The 16,257-nt window shown below is 40.8% G+C and overlaps 1 protein-coding gene across 2 annotated transcripts in view; it reads left to right on the forward strand.

The window, feature by feature from the left end:
* The window catches only part of SMG6 (SMG6 nonsense mediated mRNA decay factor), a 214,872-nt gene that overhangs the window by 71,470 nt on the left and 127,145 nt on the right, over window positions 1-16,257 (forward strand). The window lies entirely within an intron of this gene.

Genomic DNA, 16,257 nt, shown 5'->3' on the forward strand with positions numbered 1-16,257 from the left:
AAAAGATTTAACAATTTGGGTTTTTTTAAGAGTACTAAAAAGATAAGAAGGTAGAAACCAACTTCCTGGCAATGACATTCCTTCTTACATTATGTATGAAGATTTAAGGGTTTTTTACACAGTTGAAAAGATGCTGAATATAAAATACTTGATTCCACTATTTTTACTTACTGTATTCAGAGTTATAAAATTCTTTGTAAACATTTATAATGGATGAATCATGTTCTCATGAATATGTTAACATTCATTCAATCATTATCCTGTTTTTGGACATTTCCCCCCCTAGGTTTTCTAGTATTATAAATATGCTATGTTTGACATTTTTAAACATAAAACTTTTATCTGTGTTTCACATTATTTTATTAGAATATATTTTTAGAAGCTCAGTTGTTGAGGTTTGAAGTCCTTTGAGGTTTGAAGTCTTAACATTTTTAATACATGATGCTAGGTTTCTTTCTTAAGAAGTTGTACCAGGGCCAGGCACGGTGGCTCACACCTGCCTGGTCATAGCAACTCTGGGAGGCTGAGGCAGGAGGATTGCTTAAGGACAGGAGTTCGAGACCAGCCTGAGCAAGAGCAAGGCTTCATCTCTACAAAAAAGAAAATAGAAAAAATTAGCCAGGCTGGTGGTGTGAGCCTGTAGTCCCAGCTACTCAGGAGGCTGGTGCAGGAGAATTGCTTGAGCCCAGGAACTTAAGGTTGTAGTGAGCTATGATGATGCCACTACACTCTAGCCAGGGCGACAGAGCAAAACTCAGTCTCAAAAAAAAAAAAGAAGTTGTACCAGCTTACACTCTTATCTGCAGTATTTGAGAATGCCTAGCAATCACCTACCTTCCAGCAGGCTTTTTTTTTTTTTTAAAGAGATAGGGTCTTGCTCTGTTGCCCAGGTTGGAGTGCAGTTGTGTAGTCATAGCTCACTGTAACCTTGAACTCCTGGCCTCAAGCAATCCTTCCACCTTGGCCTCCCAAAGTGCTGGAATTACAGGTGTGAGCTACCGTGCCCAGCCTATTTTAAATTTTCTTTAGTCTTTGGTCCATTGTAGGCCTTCATATATTTGTTGAATAAATGATAGAAGGAAACCTGTCCCTTATAAAAGACAGACTTTATATTTTCGAGCAGTTTTAGGTTCACTGCAAAATTGAATAGAATATACAGAAAATTCCCGTGTGCCCCCTATCCCCCCAAACACAAAACCTCCTCCACTATCAACATCCCACACCAGAGTGGTATATTTATTACTGTCAATGAACCTATATTGACACATCATCACTCAAATTGAATACTTTACGTTCAGATTTACTCTTGGTATTGTATGCACTGTGGGTTTTAACAAATGTGTAATAACATGTGTCTGCCATTATAGTATCAGAGTAGTTTCACTGCCCTAAAAATCCTCTGTGCTGTTCCTGTTCATCCCTCCCTCCCCTTTAACCCTTAATCTTTTTATTATCTCTATAGTTTTGCTTTTTCCAGAATGTCATATATTTGGAATCATATGGTATATATATTATTCTTAGGTTAACTTCTTTCATTTAGTAATATACATTTAAGCTTCCTCTGTCTTTTCATGGCTGGATAGCTTGTTTCTTTTTAGCACTGAATAATATTCCATTGTCTAGATATACTACAGTTTATTTATCGATTCACCTATTGAAGAATGTCTTGGTTGCTTCCAAGTATTGACAATTATGAATAAAGCTGCTACCAACATCTGTGTGCAGGTTTTTGTGTGGACATAAGTTTTCAGCTTCTTTGGGTAAATACCAAGGAGCACCATTGCTGGACCATATGGTAAGAATATATTTAGTTTTATAAGAAACTGACAAACTGTCTTCCAACCTATCTTGTTTTAAATTGTATTTCTTTGATTACTAGTGAGGATGGGCATTTTCCCCCTATGCTTTATTAACCAATTATGGTTCTGTGTAGTCTTTTTCTCTGCTCACTTTTATATTCCAGCCTATCTTTCTTACCAGTTTATTTCAGCTTTACAGATAGTAAATCCTGGCTACATTCATTGGTGATTTCTTATTTGTATTTGGTTTTTTATTATGTTTATGGTTTTTTTAATGTATAAAATTTTAAATTTTTATGTAGTTAAATATGTCATTCTCTTCCTCTCTATTTTCATTGCTCCTAAGCTTAAAAAGGTCTCCACTGGAGAAGTTTCTTCTAGCTCTGCAAATGTATTTTCAATTCTATCAGCTGGAGGGAATTCTAGCATTGTTTGTTGGGTAATTTTATGCAGGTCGTCGGAGATGTGAAGAGCCCTACATGCTGAATTAAGTAATACAGAAACATGTTATCTTTTGCATCAGATATAAAAGTTCCCAACCAGGAGTCAGCCCATTTTTATGTATTACTTTGGGTGAGGCAGAGTTGGAGTTGTCATGGACTACATTGTCTGGGTTAAATCTTTCTCCTCACCTCACATAAAAACTCACCAGCTGGGAAAGCTCGGGCTTGGAAGGTTGGCATGGATATGTATGTAGGTGAGTAGTCTTGTTGGCTTGCCATTTCAGGGGGAAGGAATATGGTTGTCTTTTGTGGTTATCCTATTTTTCACTAATAAGTGAATCGTCTGTGCTGTAACAGAATGTTAAGGGAGAAATACATCTCTATTTTGGAGTAAATGCTCTTGGATTAAACCATCTATTGAGCTAAATAGCAAAGGAGTAGGCTGTGCCAGTAGTGGGTAGGGACTCATACAGTACCACCTCATGGTACCATACTTGGCTAGACATTTGAATACAGATGTTATTCATAATCTCTAGCTCTTTTCATTGGTTAGTGTGTGGCTGTGGAAACACTGTTGAAGGTGGCCGAGGGCAGCATTTCTGCTATGTGTGTAGTATATTGGAACACTTGCCTGTTTTGGGCTCTGGTTAATGTGCAGGAGGAGGGTACAGGGTGATGAGATGTTTTTGAAGTTTCTTTGCTTTAGGGAGCTCAGAGAGAGGTGTATGGGTGGAACAGACATATCCTGCCCAGTATGGAGAATCAGGCCATGACTTTTCTGTTTTCTGGGTGGTTAACTCTTGGAAGAAGGGGGAAGTCAGCTGCCAAAAATGTGATCTCTCTTTTCTCTGAAGGTCATGTGGCCTCATGGTTATGAACTTTGTGATTGATCACATTTTGGTAAAATAATACATATTATACATATATGTATTTTGATGGCTATCCATCAAAACTTAACCATGATTCTCTGGTAGAATTATGGGTGTTTTAAAGTTTCTTTTGTTTTTTCTGTATTTTTGTGGTTTTCTATAATGATCACAACATTTTAGTAATAAGAAACATTTTTTAAATTGTAATGATAAAAAAGATATTTCAAGTTTTACTTGGTGTATCATGTGAATTAATCACTTCTAAACCTGTTCCTACATCTAGTACCTTGTTCATAGAAGACATTTAATAAATATTTGTTGGCTGAGCGCAGTGGCTCACGCCTGTAATCCTAGCACTCTGGGAAGCCGAGGTGGGCGGATCATTTGAGCTCAGGAGTTCGAGACCAGCCTGAGCAAGAGCGAGACTCCATCTCTACTAAAAATAGAAAGAAATTATATAGACAGCTAAAAATATATATAGAAAAAATTAGCTGGGCATGGTGGCACATGCCTGTAGTCCCAGCTACTCGGGAGGCTGAGACAGGAGGATCCTTTGAGCTCAGGAGATTGAGGTTGCTGTGAGCTAGGCTGACGCCATGGCACTCACTCTAGCCTGGGCAACAGAGTGAGACTCTGTCTCAAAAAAATAAATAAATAAATATTTGTTGAATTAAACCTTTCCACCATAGTATGTTTGCCACTATTTCTCTTCTTCCCATAAGGGAAGATTTTGTTTCCTCTCTTGAACTTGAATTTCAAAAGAAGTAACTTTGGTTTTGAGGGTTTAGCAACTGTCTTGTTTTCTTTTGACATTGCTCATTCTCTAGCTCCTCTTTCATTACAGAAGAAATAACAACCTGATAGACCAAGTAGAGAATATTTAGCTATTCCTGAAAATACAATTATTTTAGCTTCATAAAATGCGTAGATCCCTCAACTGGAGTATGTATCCACGGGGACAGAAGACTGGAAGACATTTTATCAAATTCCTAGCAGTGTCCAAGACTGACTTCATAATTGGATACATAATCATTATCCATGTGTGGTGGTGTACACCTGTAGTCCCAGCCACTCAGGAGGCTGAGGCAGGAGAATCCTTTGAGCCCAGGAGTTCCAGGCTGCAGTGAACTATTATCGGGGCCACTGCACTCTAGCCTGGGTGACACAGTGAGACCCTGTCTCTTAAAGAAATGATAGTAATTGTATAATCAATTGTGATTGATTGATTTACTAGGGCCTGGGAGTGTATAAAGTGAGTTCAGGCGAAGAAGAAAATACCCGATTGGTGGCTGGGCATGGTGGCTCACACCTGTAATCCCAGCATTTTGGGAGGCCAAGTTGCGAGGATTGGTTGAGGCCAGGAGTACAAGACCAGCCTGAGCAAAATAGCAAGACCCTGTCTCTACAAAAAAAAATTTTTTTAGTAAAATAAAAAAGAAAATAACATTGTTAATTTTTTAAAGAACTAGTCAAGTGCCAGATTGTTAATTTTTTTTTTAATGTATGTCTTTCTCATAGCTAAGTAACTGTGCCTGGCAGAATGTTAATGTATTGGAATTGTATTTTTAAAAAATTGTTTAAAGGCTGGGCAAAGTTTCACATATCTGTGATCCCAGCACTTTAGGGAGGCTGTGGTGGGAGGATGACGTGAAGCCAGGAGTTCAAGACCAGTGTGACCAAAATAGCGAGACCCTGTCTCTACAAAAAAGTTAAAAATTAGCCAGGTATGAGTGTGTACCTATAGTCCCCACTACTCAAGAGGCTAAGGCAGGAGGATTCCTTGAGCCCAGTCATTTGAGGTGCAGTGAGCTATGATTGGGCCACAATACTCCAGCCTGGGTGACAGATCAAGACCCCATCTCAAAAAAAAAAAAAAAAATTTTCTTTATGACTTCCATGTCATCAGAATCCCTTTGAGATGGTAAAGCTACAGTAGACTGCTTTGATAAACCAGGATTAAAATCTTCAACCTACTTTTTTCTTAGCCACAAACTATGGGGACCCCTCTTTCTGAAGGCAATAGAAAGCCAAATTTGTAAAGACACTCCTATTAATTAACTATTAATTAACTGGTGCTCTTTAGCTCATTCCAAGGGAGACTGGAACAGCTTGGTTAGCCTTAGTGGGACCTGCTATCAGAGTTTCCACCTTGCTTGATTGAGGCCCCTTAAAGCAAAGAGCCCTGTTGGGAAGGGGTGGAAATACCGCCACATGTGTGCTATTTCTTTAAAAGAAAGTCTAGCGGAAGTGATGCTGTAGGGAACATCTGCACTTGGGGCTGAGTGGAGAAAGCGAGATGCGCTGCAGCTGGTGTAAGGTCCTGGCAGGCTGAGGCGCTGCTGTCTATTGGGGTTTACTTCTGTCTACATTGAAACATGGCTCGGGAGGGGGTTAGTGGCCTGCTGCCAGCCTCAGTTAGCCTGCCCTTCTCTTTCCTCTTTCCTCCTCACCACCCCCCCCCCCCTCATGCTTTAAAGTCACATTTCCAGGCCAGACGTAGAATTAATCTCTGGGCACTTCACATTGCTGGCAGCTGAAAGCAGGATGTGGGATCTTTTTTTCTCTCTTTCTCTCTCTCTGCGTCTTGGCTGACTTTTTTACCTCTCGAAGAATTTGGAAGGCCGTGAGATACCCCCCCCCCAAAGTACTGTGGAGTTTTTCAGCACGCTGATCACCCTGCTGCGGCTTCACCCTAATAGACTTCATATGTTGATGCAGTTGACATCAGTATCAAACTATTTTACATGTGATCTGGTGTATTTCCTGAGGAAATCTGCAAGATATTTATTAAGAACTAATAAAATAAACCTCTCCATGAGTTTTTAGGTAGTTTTCAATTTTTCATGTCTCTCTCGTTTCCTCTTATCAATGAGTTGCTATTTTCTCTCTCTACTCTGACCATCGCAAAAGGAAACAAAAATAAATGTTTTAAACTGTTCCTGAAGGGACAGAGAGAGAATAGTTCTGCCATGATGTATCAGCCGGGGCTGTATTTTTAGTGCAGCATTGTAGAAACTAAAAATATCCTGTTATAGTGGATCTTTTTTATAGGTCTGTGTGTGTGCGTGTGTGTGTTTATAATGTTGTACGCACAAGTGCCTTTGTATATCAGCAGCCACTCTTCACATTACAGCTGGACTCCATTAGTCCTTGAAAATTAATGTAATCCTAGTTAAGAAAAAAATTAATTACTCTACCAGAGCTGTATTTTATCCAAAGCTAGTGTTAGCTCCCTAGCTGGCAGCTTAGTTTGAGAGGCTCAAGGGGCCCACGGAGTTGTGGCTCTGCCGTGTTTTTCCCGTTGAGAGCATTTCTCAGTTCTTTAGGGCTAGACACGTGGCATGCAAAAAGTAACTGCACACCCCTCTGTTTCAGTGAAATATTATGTTCCAATCTGATCATCCCCAAAAGGGGTGTCCTCCACAGGTTTAACTCACCTGCCAATAGCAGGTTTTTTGATCAGTTTCTTTACAAGAGAGATACTTTGGCAATGGTTGATTTTTCATGTTCTCTGGAGGAGCAATGATGTTTATCAAAGTCCAAGAGACACACAAGATTTGCCTGGGAGGATTCTGCATGGACAATTAAGAATGACAGTCACATTTTGCCCTTACTTTTTGTTTAAGGATTGGACTAGTTTGTTTAATATACACTTTTTATAATAAATGAGTGTGTCAGAGTTGACTGCTGGTTTCTGGTCATTTCTCAGCACCAGCCCTGGGTGAGGGGCTGAGTGGCTTAGCATGTGAGTTACATTTCCAGTTTTGTAATCAATGTTCTAGGATGTGGTGCAGGGCACAGCCAAAAGTTGTTGTAGTCGTCTCGCCTTCCTGATACAGTTCTTGTGCAGTTGCCTGCTTTTATTGTTGTTTGTTTTTCCTCTTTGGGGGCCTGGATTGGGGTGTGGGATAGAGTGTGGTAGGTGGGAAGATTAGTTGTTTCCTTACTGGTCAGATTCTCCAGACTCTGCTGAGAGTCCAGGCAGGATCCATCTGTCTTGGACTGCAGTTCTTTTTTTCTGCTGAGCTGGGGCGTGGGCAGCATAGGCCTGTGTAACTCGTGACAGGCCTCCCAAAGTGCCATGATGGCATGCATCCTTATGGAGCTGTTCAGAACAAAAAAAAGGATTAGTGACCTCTCATTTCATTTTGGGCATGGGCTCTGAGGCTTGTCACTGGACCTTATGTTCCTGCTAGTGACTGTAGGTTCCCCATCCCCTCCCCATCATCCCCTAGCTGACAACTGGTTGAGCCCTCAGCTTCCTGTACTTGATCCCCAAGCAGTGTAGCTCAGTAAAAGTAGTAATTAGGCCTTTTACAAATTTATTTTATTAGTGAAGAGAGTTGGTGGGTAATGGGCTATAATTCTAACACAGCCAGTTTGGAGATTAATAAAAAATTTAAAAGAGCAGTTTTTACCAGAGGCAGTGGGCCTGTTATTTCGAGTTCTCGGCTGAGCCGAAATCAGAGCAGCGTGGGACCCATGGTGGACTGTGTTGCTGGGAGGATGCAGAGCCACGTTCCTTGTTGTTACAGTCTGTGCAGTGCCCGTCCTTGAGGGTGTTTTACGCTGGCATTGGAAAAAAGGAAACCTTGTTTTCCAAGAACTCTGCTCTCTCTCAGCTTGATAAGCATTTAAAAATAAAAGCTGCACAATTGAAATTGGCAGTGCATCCTCATTCTTTTGTCTCTCTGTTTATTTTTTTCCCTCATCCCTCAACATGTGTGCTACAGCCCATGGTTATTACACCCTCAAGAATGATGGCCTGGAACTCAGCAAACTCGCACCAAGGTCTTCCCGCCCTACACTCTGCTGTTTGAAGCTGGCTGAGGCATCAGGGCCCAGCACTCAGAGGCCTGGTGGGTCGACCTCAACAGCTCCATCTGTGGCACATTTCCCTTTTCCCCTGAAGCCGATGCCTGGAATTTTGAGCTCCTCCAGAATCCTGATTGTCAGCTCAAGCTTTCTTGTTAGTTTTTGTAGTTAACTTAATTGATTTGTTTACCTCTCCATTGGAGGAGCTCAAAAAGAAAGTGCTTTGGTGCTAATCAGGCAGTTTGGCCTTTTAAAAAAAATTCTTCTGAGCTAAAATTTTATAACACTGACTCAGGGAAGAGATAAGATACTACGGCTTAGGCTGAAGTGACTTGCATACCCTTTCACTCTCAGAAATATCTGGGTTTAGGCAACAAATGTTAGCATCATGCTACCTTAAATGAATTTAGCAAGAAACAAACAAACAAAAACCCCACTCCCTACAAACTGTTAATTCTTGTCTAGAAATGTAATGGCTTTGTGAGGCAGTGCCAAACCCTGCCCTAAGGATCTCATGCAGATTCCACTGGAGTCATGCACATGTGACCTCAGAAAGAATCGCTGTATTTCTGGCTCTGTGAACAAGGACTGGCCTTCCTGCTTGAGTAAGTCCTGGTTAAGCCAACTTTGAAACACCATGTCATTTGTTCTAGCATTTCTGGTTATCCTTGCCTAGTTGGTTGAGTCAGAACCTGGAGTTAGTTTGGTAGGGTGTGGTTTCAGGTTTGCAGACTTCCTGGTTGATGCCTGTGAAGGGTTGGTGCCTGATGTAACTGAATAGGGTGTTACTTCAGGTTAGTAGTCCTTGTTTTTGCTTGACTGGTTGGACTGACCCTGGTATTACTGTTTCCCAAAGAATATTTTTGGTTTGAAAACTGAAGGTCAGCAGTTCGCAAGTGCTGAACTTGAAGCCAACTCTGTGGTTTGTCTTGTGCCACTGGGCCAGCAGCGCTGCAGTCCTGATCGATTGATCTGCAACAATATGAAACCACGAATAGTGACTGCCAGACAAAACTTCATCTCACCCCATTTCCCTATCCAACCTGTCTCTCTGCCCAGATCCCCTTTCTTTCTCCTTGTATGTCTGTCTCACTCTTGGTTATGTATTTCACTTTTTTGGGTCCATCTTTTTCCATATCCCTGTCTCTTTCCATAACAGTTTTTAATAATGTTTTAGTTAGTTCCAGCCTTTCCCCTGAATGGATCCCATTGGAAAATGCATTTGAAAGGAAACAGTTATACACTTCCCTTCCTTTGAAACTCTGTTGGCACCTTTTCCAGTGCAGTAAACCATACAACATGTATTTTCAAAGTTTCCAAACACAGACACGCTGGCGTTAAATTTATGAAAAAATATTTTATTCAGCTGTATGGTAACTGTGACTTTCAGAGATGCTGATCAGGTTTGAAATTGGTACTGAATTTTGGAACTCCAGCAGGTTTTTAGATCTCTGCAAAAAATATAGCCACATTGGAGTTGGGGAGTCTGTGATGGTTTGTGCCCTGGCCTTTGATTGTAGGTTGGGCAGGAAGAGTTGGGGCAAGAGATGTGGATGTGGGGAATCCCCAGCCACGCCCAGAGGGAAACAGGGAAAGTCAGTGAGTCAGTGAAGAGTGTTGCATAGCTGTGTCGGGCACGGGAGCAGAAAGTAAATTTCTTCTATTCATAGAAGGTATATTGTTTCTGTTTACTCCAGCCAGGACTAGAGGTCAGATAACATGTATTTGTCTGGTTTGTTATTTTCTTTAGGGTGCCATGGCTAAGAAGAGTTCATTTATTTGCATTCAAAGCAGTGATGATGTTGCTATTGTTATAAATGCTATTGTTACCTCACTTCTCCCTTTTATACCTTATGGTCTGGTGCAGGGGGGAAAAAATGTATTAGAATCAGTTCTATCTATAGCATTTCAAAGTTGTGGGTTTGATTGAGGTCCAAATTTGGGAGGTGAGGACAGTGAACCTTCTCAAAAATCCTAGTGTTTGTTAAGGCTGTCCCTGGGGATGCTCTTGAAAGAAGCCTTTCAGAAGGGGTTTCTTCCAAATTGCTCAAAAAGCTGAACTGTGTCTTGACTTACTTTGATTTCTTTTTGGGGGGGGGGGGCGGGGGGGACAGAGTCTCACTCTGTGACCCAGGCTAGAGTGCCATGGTGTCAGCCTAGCTCACAGCAACCTCAAACTCCTGGGCTCAAGCGATCCTTCTGCCTCAGCCTCCCAAGTAGCTGGGACTAGAGGCATGGGCCACCATGCCCGGCTATTTTTTTCTATATATTTTTAGTCGTCCAGATAATTTATTTCTATTTTTAGTAGAGATGGGGTCTCACTCTTGCTCAGGCTGGTCTCGAACTCCTGAGCTCAAACGATCCTCCCACCTCGGCCTCCCAGAGTGCTAGGATTACAGGCGTGAGCCACCCGTGCCCGGCCTTGCTTTGATTTTTGCACTACACCATTTCAGCTTTTCTCTGCTAACTAGCGTAACAGCGGTGGGTTCTGCTCCAGGCCATTGAGATAGGTTCTGTGCCTGCCTTCATAGGACAGAAGCTGCCAAAGACAATCCTATGAAAGCTAAGCATCCTGCAGGCCATGTGTCCCACTCAACTCGGCTAACAAGCGTTTGTTAAGCATCCGTTATGTGTCTCATTCTTAGCCTTTTTTTTTTTTTTGAAGTTTTTGCCTTGTTAGTTGCAGACTTTCCAGAAATGCTTTCTCTGTGTTCTCTTTGTTCTTCTTCTCTCCCTGTTTCTTGGGTCTTCTCTTTGTCATGCAGCATCCTAAATATCAGCATTTACGAAAGATGTTACCCTAGCCCTCCTCTTTCTCTTTTCCCATCAGTATATTGTAAAATCTCTTGGTTTCAACTATCATCTCTCTGTGAATCCCCCCCAAATTTCCTTACTGTCCTCTGATCTTTTTCTCGAGCTTTAGCACACATTTCTGACTTCTTGTTCATTTTCACCTGGAATCTCAAATGTATTAAAAATTGACTCATCCATAGCTGGGTACAGTGGTGTGTACCTATAGTCCAGCTACTCAGGAGACTGAGGTGAGAGGGATTGCTTTAGGCCAGGAGGGACAGGCAGTAAGCAGAAAGAAGGAGAGGTACAGAAAAAGGTTTCCTGGTTCCATTCCCTTCTGCAGGCCTGAGTATATCCTTGTCCTCAAGTTCCTTGTAATACATTTCCTTTCTTGTTTAAGCTATTTCAGTTCTTATTATTTTCAAATACTGATAATATACAGGGTAAAGAAGATAAAAAGAATAAATATGGGGTTGGCATTTGCCAAAATTCATCAAACTGAACAGTTAATATCTATACATTATTGTTTTATGTAAATTATACCTTAACTTAGAAACAATGAAGCCAAGATAGCCTAAGTTTATGGAGGACACTGGTACCAACAACAGAAATATTGTGCATGAGAGGAACCATTTTGGTGGGTAGGAGATGATTTGGTGCACTACCTAGATCCCCGCTAGGACTAAAGCAGTCACTCCTCCAGCTACTGGGAGTGCTGGTAGCTCCTGGAGGGTCCAGTTTGTGTCTGATTCATCTTTGAAAACTAAATGCCTAGCACAGGACCTTGCATGTAGTAAGTGCTTAGTAAATGCTGACTTTGTGAATAAAGAAATGAATTGGTCCAACACTATGGGAAGTACCACTTAGATGAGTTCCAATGACGAGGCACTGCAGTAAGTGCTTGGGATTTACTGGAGTCTGCGCTATTGAGATTTCTAGTCTAGTGGGGGAAGTTGATGGACTGTAAATACTGTGCTAGAGCAATTTTGAGCCCTTGTGCCCAGTGAATGTTATGGACAGAAATACTTTGAGTACGGAGGAAGGAGGCCTATTAGGCACTATAGCACAGGTATAATATATGCTGGATCTTGAAGGAGGGACTTAGATAAGGGAGAGGAAAGAAGTAAATTTTGGAGAGTGGGGAGCAGGAGAATGGCCATTCAGGGACATGGAGGTAGGTTTGCTATTTTGTTTCTTCTTGACTATGGTCATTCACTTCTTTTGGTGTGGGACCCTTTTTAAGAAGCAAAGCACTGCTAATAAATAAACCTGGTAGGTCTTTTGAACCAGGCACCAGCAGATCAGTTCTATCCTCCAAATAGAAGGAATCTTATCAAGAAAATAAAGTTGAACCAGTTCAACTGTTTGGCAAGGGGTGCTAATCCCAGAATTATAGAGCTTTTTTCTCTGTACCAGTGTTCAAATATAAATTTAGCTTTTAAATCCCCTTGCTTTATAGCATGCTATTATACTTTCTGTTTTAGAAATATTTCCAAAATGTGCATAAATTGATTTTAACAGTCTAGGAAATCCGCTTTCACATCCATACATCTGTGTTTATGTTCATATATATATATATATATATATATATTTAATTGCATGTATATTTTAATATATCATTTGGTCTTTTGTTTTTTTTAAGTGATGCGTTCTCACTCTGTCACCCAGGGTGGAGTGAAATGGCTCAATCATAGATCATTGCAGCCTCAAACTCCTAGGCTCAAGCAATCCTCCCGAGTAGCTGGGACTACAAGTCCACGCCACCATGCCTGACTAATTTTTTTAAAAACATTTTTTGTAGAAGTGGGGTCTTGCTATGTTACCCAGGCTGGTCTCAAACTCCTGGCCTCAAGCAGTCCTCCTGCCTTGACCTCCCAAACTGCTGGCCACCAAATTGTAGGCATGAGCCATCACACACAGCTTCATTTGGTCTTTTTAAAACAAGAATCTTTTCTAGTGTGTGTCACTTTCTCATTTAGGGTTTTTCTTTAAGGTTGTAGAATTCTTCAGTCTTCATTCTTTTTTTTTTTTTTGAGACAGAATCTCACTCTGTTGCCCAGGCTAGAGTGATGTGGCATCAGCCCAGCTCACAGCAACCTCAAACTCCAGGGCTCAAGCAATCCTTCTGCCTCAGCCTCCCAAGTAGCTGGGACTACAGGCATGCACCACCATGCCCAGCTAATTTTTCTATATATATTTTAGCTGTCCATATAATTTCTTTCTATTTTTAGTAGAGACGGGATCTCGCTCTTGCTCAGGCTGGTCTCGAACTCATGAGCTCAAACAATTCACCCGCCTCCGCCTCCCAGAGTGCTAGGATTACAGGTGTGAGCCACTGTGCCCGGCCAGTTTTCATTCTTGATTGATCTTTCTGTCATCAACTGCATATAGCACTGACTTGGGTTTCTCTGACACTTAGTCTCTGTCACATACAGAATGTTGGATAAACAAATGTATTAGATAACGGGGATCTCTCTGCTTAAAGAAACCTTTCATGGATAATTTTGAAGTAAGAATTATCATTTCCTGATTTAGTGTTATTTTAAGTTAGTTTTATAGATCTTTAAAGCACAATATATCTGTCAATATAGAACATATTCCTATAGCTATGTTTTTAAAAAATATTTTTAGATTTTGATACATATTTTGTCTCATCATATATAAAACTTCAGGATAATACTTCTTAGGTATCTTTTAACAATATGTAGTAAAAGACCATGTGTTGTAAAAAATCTTTTCAAGGTTCTTGTTCATTTTTTCCCACACAGTATCCCTTCCATAGAGTCCATGTTAAAAAAAAATTTATTTTAGCGCCAGGTATGGTGGTTTGTTCCTATAATCCCAGAAACTCAGGAGGCTGAGGCAGGAGGATCACTTGAGGCCAGGAGTTCAAGACCAGTCTGGGCAACATAGTGAGACCCTGTCTCTAAAAAAAAAAAAAAAAAAAAATGAAAAAAATTAGCTGAGTATAGTGGTACACACCTATAGTCCCAGCTACTTGGGAGGCTAAGGCAGGAGGATCACTTGAGTCTAGGAGTTCAAGGATGCAGTGAGCTATGATCTTGCCACTGTACTGCAGCCTGGGCAACAGAGTGAGACCTCATCTCTTTAAAAAAAAAAAAAATTATTTTAGAACTCAGTGCTGAGAAGAGATTTGTTCTTACTGAAGTACTGATATACTTATTCCTTTCCAATAATGACAACTGTACAATTGTTGGTGTTTCCTTTCTTGCTTTGGCTACAGGAAAAATCAGGCAAATTTTAAGTCCATTCTTTTTTTTTGTTTGTTTGTTTGAGACAGAGTCTCACTCTGTTACCCGGGCTAGAGTGCTGTGGCATCAGCCTAGCTCACAGCAACCTCAAACTCCTGGGCTCAAGCGATCCTCCTGCCTCAGCCTCCCAAGTATCTGGGACTATAGGCATGTGCCACCATTTCCTCTAATCTACCTTAATGTTATTTCTTTGTATGTGATTTTGCCATAAGATGTCACAAATCTTATGTGAAATGAGGTATAAAAGAATGAATATAAACAAAAAATTTAATCTAGTTTAAAACTAAATATATATAAATTTCAAACAATGTATATAGATTGCAGTAAGTACTGTTGAGAAATTGACCAGTCAGCCAACTGAATACAAATTTGGAAGGGCCATTATTAAAGGGAGTGTGCATTCTAGAGCTTCTAGGTCAGAGGACTAGCTGGGACCTCACTGGGTTTCTAGTCACTTTCATTGAGTGCTGCCTCACTTTCTCCCTTGGCGTAATTGCTTTGCTTAGCTATTATTCTGCTTACCTCTTTTCTACTTTAAAACTAGATGCACCATAGTGTGTGGGGTTGGACAAAGTCATTACTTACTCCATCTAGTTTGGGCATTGATCTCAGATTGTAAGGATTTGGGGAACACTTTAGGGTGGGTTGCTGAAACAGAGCCAGATGAATGTGCAGATCTGGATATTCACAAGGAATCTACCAAAGAATTATGTCTTATCATTGATCTCATTTTTCAGTACTGACCCCACAGAGTTAGTTTGATGGCTCCAATCTTCTTGCCATTCTGGAAGCTTCCTGAAAGAGCTAACTTCTCAGAAGGCCTCCAAGAGATCCTTTCTATTCTAGGTACCTCTTTGCCCTGCCCATGTCAGAATTGTTTTATTTTTGGCCCAAAGTGCCTCTGAAGCTTCATACCAACAGAGGTGGGTTTCAAGCTGTTTGTCTGAATCAGCTGTGAAATCTCTCCCTGCTCTATCAGAAGTGGTGTAGCAGTATTTATTCCTTCTCACTGTTACAGGAAAAGTTCCTTCTAAATTGGCTAAGGGGTGTGCCTCTTAGGAAGCCTCCTTCACGTCTCTTCTCCTCCATAACCTTAAATAACTTATGACATAAGACGCTCCGGATCTGCTGTATGAGATTACATAGGATCTTACCTATCTAATATAAAGAGCTACCATTCATTTCTACTCCTCCTTTGATTCCCTTAAATATTGGGAGAGAAGCAAGCTTCCCAAAACCTCTGGCAAGCAGTGTAGAAGTAGAAACTCTGTCCTTCAATATCTACCTGTAACACTTCCAAATGAGATGCTGGAATGCCAGGCCCTGTTCTCCTGGGTCCCATTACTAAGGGGCTTCCAGTGCCAGCGTGCCATTCTGCTGGCAGTAGCTCTGCTTGCCCAAGAGGCGACGTGTATTTGAATAACCCTGGAATCAAGCAGGAACCAAGTGACAAAAATATCAATCTAGAGACACAACTAAGGTGGAAATGGCCAAAGTGTGTTTTGACTGGCATTTTGTTTATTTACTTATTTTCTGGTAAATCTATAGGAGTACCGTTTCTAAAATTGCATGGGTATTTCCTGGAAAAACTTAAGCACTCATTTAGAAGTGTTTTCATTTTTCCTTGTAGAGAGTAGATGGTTTGTTGTCCATCTTGCCAAGAAGTAGTGATAGAGCCCCCAGGACATTTCTTGGCCCTTAGAGCAGCCTGTAAAGGAGAAAGGAAAGCCAAACTGTCCTCTGGAGAGGGCCTAGCACTTCTGGATATCATTTTCTCACCTTCAGAAGGTAGCAGTTGCGTTGAAATGCTGTAAAGAGCTTTGGAATCAACCAGATTGAGGGTTTGAATTCCCCACTCAGCCACTTACCAGCTGTGTGACCTTGATGAAAAAAGTTTTACCATCTCTGAGGTTTAGTTTCCTTGTATTTAAAGTAGGGTTATCAATGCCAGTTTACAGGGTTTTTCTGAGTGTTGAATTAGATAACACATGCAAAACATCTTGCCCAGGGCCTTGTTACATACAAGGCACTCAGTAGATACCTAGTTTTCCTTATCAAGTCAGCCTTCTCTAGTTATGGACTCTTATTAATAACATTCGAAGTGAAGGGTCAAACTAACGTCCTTCAAAATGTAATCTCCACATTTAAAACAAATCTTTTTAACAGTTTTAGTAAGGTATAATTGATGTATTTTAGACTACGTGTATTTAAAATGTGTAATTTTATGAATTTTGAGATATGTATACATTTGTGAAAGTATCACCAC

Source organism: Eulemur rufifrons, chromosome 9 (assembly GCF_041146395.1).
Source record: "Eulemur rufifrons isolate Redbay chromosome 9, OSU_ERuf_1, whole genome shotgun sequence".
In the NCBI taxonomy this organism is placed as follows: domain Eukaryota; kingdom Metazoa; phylum Chordata; class Mammalia; order Primates; family Lemuridae; genus Eulemur; species Eulemur rufifrons.